We start from the raw sequence: 5,679 nt of genomic DNA on the forward strand, positions 1-5,679 counted from the left end.
CCCCCCTCCTCCTTACGCGTGTTACAGTCAGTGGGAACGTTTGGCTGCATATTTATGGCACGAAATGACGTTATTTATTTTGGACATGACACCTTTATAGATGGGAGAATAGCTTAGCCCTGGCCCATAGGCAGTGAAACGTTCGTCTTACTTCCCCTCATTGACCTTAATAAAGACCCATCTCTGTGAAAGTAAAAAGTCGTGCACAGGAATACAACACCATGACCGGTTAGTCCTCGAACGAGGTGAATGCCTTACCAGTGACGGACTACGAGCGTTCCCTAATCTAACTATATATGCCCGGGGTAGTCACTCGATAAAATCGATAATCGATAGCGTTCGATAAAATCGATAAAACTTAGTGATATCGAAAATCGATAAACATCTATAACAGGTTTCGTTGTGAGTAATCGATAATTATCGATTTTTCGCTTAGCGCTATCGATTTTATCGATAAATATCGAAATTATCGATTCGAGTTTATCTTACAATTTATCGAAACAAAACCAACAAAAGATATAAACAAGCTCGCAAAAAAAGCCACCACCAACAACTTCCTTAATTAAACGGTTATCAATAAAATTTGCTATGAGTTTTCTTAAGTCTCAGTATTAGAGAATGTACAGTTTCTGATAAACCACGCGAACCCCAACCCGGAACGCAGGAATCCCCGATTGCCGCCTCTGCTGAATCTTTAGCGTTTTTGACAGATAATGGAGGTAAGTACTATTTCAAATTTTTACATAGAGTGGGTCTAACGGAACGAATCAGTACTTACTAATTTCCCCATAAATTTTTAGAAGATCAATGCGTCACGACAAGAACGCCAAAAGCTATTGCAGATAGTGTCATTGCGTGGTTACACAAGAATGGCTTGAAACAATCACTGTTTGCCGCCGAAATACTACAGTCAAACCTGTATATAACGGCCCTGTATATAACGGACGCGGTCACCCTTTAGACTTCCTCAATCCACAATTTTATTATCTTTTACCTGCAGTATATAACGATCACGAAATTGGGTAATATTAACGAATGATGACAAGCTTTATTCATCCGCTCGTTAAATAGCAGCTACCAAGGCAGGGGTCTCACAAAAATACAAATATTAGTACTAAACACAACTACTAATACATTTCATCGCCTACGTCCAACACATGCCTGCTGCCGTCGCTTTCAAACAATAGTTAGCTACTGTAATCGTAACAACCGTACCACACTGTTTTCACTTTCGTCATAGTTCCCAGATTATAACACTGTACTGCGATACTTATCAAGTTGACAGCGGCGGCTTTACACTGTATTAGGCTACTGTTTTATAGACAGTACTCGGCATCAAAAAATTTCTCTTCTATCAGCTTCAGTCCGATGCAGCCACTCACTGGAGACTTAAATCAAAGTATACTGCACCTCCCTTAAAGTACACCACGGACATTTTATGGGCCTTTTTTATCGTGTTTGTTGCGTTGCTGTTACTCATTATTGTCATTAAAACGTAAATTGAGTGATTATTTGCACATAAAAATGCTATTTATTGACTTCCAGTGGAGTTTAAAGGAAACCTGTGTACAGCGGTCACCCTGTATATAACGGTCACCTGGCTATTTCCCAAGGGTGACCGTTATATACAGGTTTGACTGTAAACCGGAAGCAGTCTACGCTGTCGGATGCGTAGCGAAAACCCCCAGGGGAGCTCCCCAAGGGCCCGGGCAGATATCTATGGGAGCGCATGGACAGATTTTGCAACGATAAGTCCAGGAAAAGTTCATAACTCTTAAGAAAGGTTAGTACACGTTTCATTTTTCTCTATTTTTGTCAACCACTCATGTCAAATATTTCCTTAAGTATCATTTAAAATTTTGTAACCGTTTTATCCATATCTACTTAGCTTCAGTGTAGCCTCTGAAGAAGGTTAGTCCTGTTTAACCGAAACATTGGGCATTAAAGGTACCCTTTTCAGCCGTCCGGTCAGCTTTTTAATTGGTTTTATGCTATATATGGGTTGTTGACCAAGGAGGCTATTTTCAGTATCCTGCAGTTATTTTAAGGCCCCTACATGCCAGTCCAATTGCAAAATTTATTGGGATGAGTTCGGGCTCAATTCGAAATAAAATGGGGATCATCACGATCACTTCGGTTCCGATCTGGGGTCATTCCGTGGAAGTACAGATCAGAAACCTTTTCTCGGGAGAATATCGGTAGGCTTTTGTACATTATGCTAGCATTTTTTCGAGCATTTTAGTGAGGCAAAAGCATCAAGCATTATTCGAGCATTTTGGTGGCATTTTCTCGGAAAATTGACATTTTTTTTCCACAATCAAAATTAGAAATAAAAATTAGAAATAAAAATTATTTTTTACGAGAAAATGAAGACTAAACTTCGCCTCTTCACTTAAGTATTATTGAAAGGGGACAAAGGATTAACAGAACAACAGATCATTTAGAGAATTATCTTTTGGTGTATTAAAGGGGCTCAGTCACGGTTTGCGCATATTAAAAAGTTTTTCAAATTCGTCGTTTGTAATTCGTGTTAATCTTCTCCATCCTTAGCCATCCATAGTCGTTGTTGTTAACTTATTATACTCAGTATACGTTTTTGTTAAGCACTCTGAACTGTTAATCGTGTTGAAAAGTTAAAATGATTAAAATTTAAAAAACCCTATGTATGAGCATTAACCGAGCATTTCAGTGACTTTTTTTGTGGAGGGGGGGTGGGGGTGGGGGGAACCCGAGCATTTTAGTGGAAAAAAATGGAGCATTAAGGTGAGGAAATAAAAGCATAATGTACAAAAGCCTAAATAGCGGCCCGAGGTCTTGACAGAACGGATCAAAGTCCATAATTATACCAGGGCTTGGTTAGTAAGAGATTTACAAGAAAATATGCCGCGATCACGGACTGGAAAAACATCGCAAACTTCAAGCACGCAATTCTGATTAGTAACAGACAAGGAGTATTCTCGCGTCTGATGTTAAACAAAACAGAATGGAAAGAGAGTTGGAAGAAAAAGAAAAGGAATCTTATTTGAAAGCAGGTCTTTTTTTAGACAAGTTAGTCAGAAAACTACGTACCAGAAAATTTTCCAGAGTCGTTGAGCGGGAGCTTTCGGGACAGTGCCCGGTCCAATACTGGGAGTTGTTTTCCCTCTGTCTACATAACACAACTCTGCCAAATTAAACGGAAACACGAAAAGTTATGCTCTTCGTGTTCATTTTTGGTATTATAAAGTCTATAAGATATCGGAATGTGTTTCTCTTGTGCAGCTAAACAGTAAACTCAACTTTTCCCCGATTTTCATTTTCGTCAGGTTCCCTTGTTCCTAGAAATTATTTTACATGTTCACATGATTCGAAGCAATTTTCGTTTCTACTTATAATATACATAGTCATCCAGTCCCAAAACACGTTCTAAAGCTTCTTCTGGATGACTGTTACGACTCTGAGTCTTCGTCTTCGACAACTTCTGGAATCTCTATTGTAGCTTGATTAAGAACATAACATAAACAGCGGTGATAAACAGTGTCGTCCCGTCATACGCCATCGAGAAGAAACCTTATCTTACAGAATATAACACAAATAGCCGTGATAAACATTGTATTCCAACGCATTTTATAGTTCATCTCAATACACTAGTGATCACTAGTCCTCTACAAAACGTATTGGATTAAAGGGATCTTGAGTAAATGTTTTATAAGCTTTCAGGTTCGGGTCTTCATACCAGCTCCAACACTCTCCTGAAGAAAGGTTATTGTTAACTGAGCCCACTGAGTCACCCCCAACTGAACTGTTTTGTACAATTTCTTGTTGTCCTTTATGCAGCCTTTGCTGTAACGTAGTTTCTAAGTTCAATAGATCGTTTTCACTGTCACGCAATAAAAAAATGAAATATAAACCATCCAGTGGAAAAAGCTATGAACTTACGATGTTATAGAAGATAACTAAATAAGACACTTCTGCAAGTTTTAGGCCTGTGCGTTTCCCCAAACTTCAGATATTCGTCGAAATGTTTCGCAGATATTTGCAGAGCCAGTATGAAAACGCCATATTGGTGTACCTCCGTGGTACACCAATATGGCGGCCGGAAAATAGTGTAAACATCTGGAACTTATTTTGGCTATCTAGGCGACTGATTATCAGTACTGACCAAACAAGCATTTACATAAGCACTTTTCATAATGCTCTAACTTCTAAAAAGGCTCAAAATCATGAGATAAATATATATTTTTCGACAAACTCGATCGTAGCCTTGTGTCACGCACCTCCATAACCTGAAATTCAAAATGCTCTGGATTCCAAACGAAGCACGCTATTGAGCTGTAAAATTGTAAACAGATATAAATTTACCGCCTCTTATGCCTGATGACGATAAAAACTTTGGTGGCTCTTTAGTTTTGGATTTTCGAAAGTGATGACGTCACGTGAAAACGATCTATAAATCAATTGGTTGAATATCTAGAGGTCCCACTGTGTGTAAGTCAATATGGAGAGTTTGGTCCTCACATTACGGACACTTTTTTGCAGAACACTCTGTCCATACCGAAATAACTCTAGTTTCTCATCTCACAGACTTGTTCTCTAGTAAGCTTGCAATATTCTTTTTTGGCAGCGGTGCTTGGGGGGGGGAGGGGGGGGGGTGGACTGGAACTAATAAAGTATGAGCGTATGGTGTTAAGCACTGCCCTTCTCGACTCTTCAAGCGTTCTGCTCAACCTTTAATCAAATTATCATCTTTCGCCTGCCATTCTTGTAATCACCTACTGGTATTTATCAAATAGAGTATGTATGCATGTTGAAAAAATTGGGGTTTGCTACCATCTGGGAACCCTTGACAAACCCAATTGGCTCCTGCCAATGCTTAATTATCACTGGGACTCAACAGTCCCTCTGTCACCGAATGCCAACCTGTTGTCACTCTAGTTAGCTAAACTATGTGCTTTCCAACAAGATGAACCGCCATTGGTAACTGATATCTTGATTCCTCTACCTTTTCTTGTCTATCTCAAAAATTCCCCCATTTTCATGACCATGTGCAACTAAACGTTAACAAATGGTGTTAAATGGTTTACAATCCGTGGAGAGTAAATGTTCCTCAATGTATCGAAACAATTCCCTGAATACCTTAAAAGTAATAAAAAAAAATTTCCATTCTTTGCAAACAATAAATTGTCACGTTTCTTATGTTCTCTAAAACCTTTGGGTGTCCTATCTCCGAGATACCAAAGCTTTCGTCTTTATTAGAAAGCACGCGGTCAAAAAACTAGGGGCGCCTTTAGGAGCGCCTTCCATTCGATCAAAACTGGGCGTGTTTAATGATGAAATGGCGCTACGGTTAGCCTAAATAGCGTTCAAGTTAGCCTTAATATCACTGACTCGACAGTGCTCAGCCAGGCTCAATTATATTGCCGTAGTGTCATTTCATGAAACTTGAGGAAAACTGTTGATTGTGGAATTTCCGGAATAGGAACCCTTCAATCCAAACTTATGAAAATTCACGCATCGAAATCTAGTGGAACGGAAAATTTCCTGCAAAAGAGTTTCAAAAATTTCGGTTTATATCTCTAGATTGTCCTCATTTTCGAAAATTTGGGAAAAAAAATGCCATCTGGAATTCGTCATCTGCAGAGAGGGTCTGGGTTCCTCTTGGTTCAGTTCAAATCGGACCGAAATCGAGGTTCACTTTTG

The sequence above is a fragment of the Orbicella franksi genome, chromosome 12 (genome assembly GCF_964199315.1).
Source record: "Orbicella franksi chromosome 12, jaOrbFran1.1, whole genome shotgun sequence".
Taxonomy (NCBI): domain Eukaryota; kingdom Metazoa; phylum Cnidaria; class Anthozoa; order Scleractinia; family Merulinidae; genus Orbicella; species Orbicella franksi.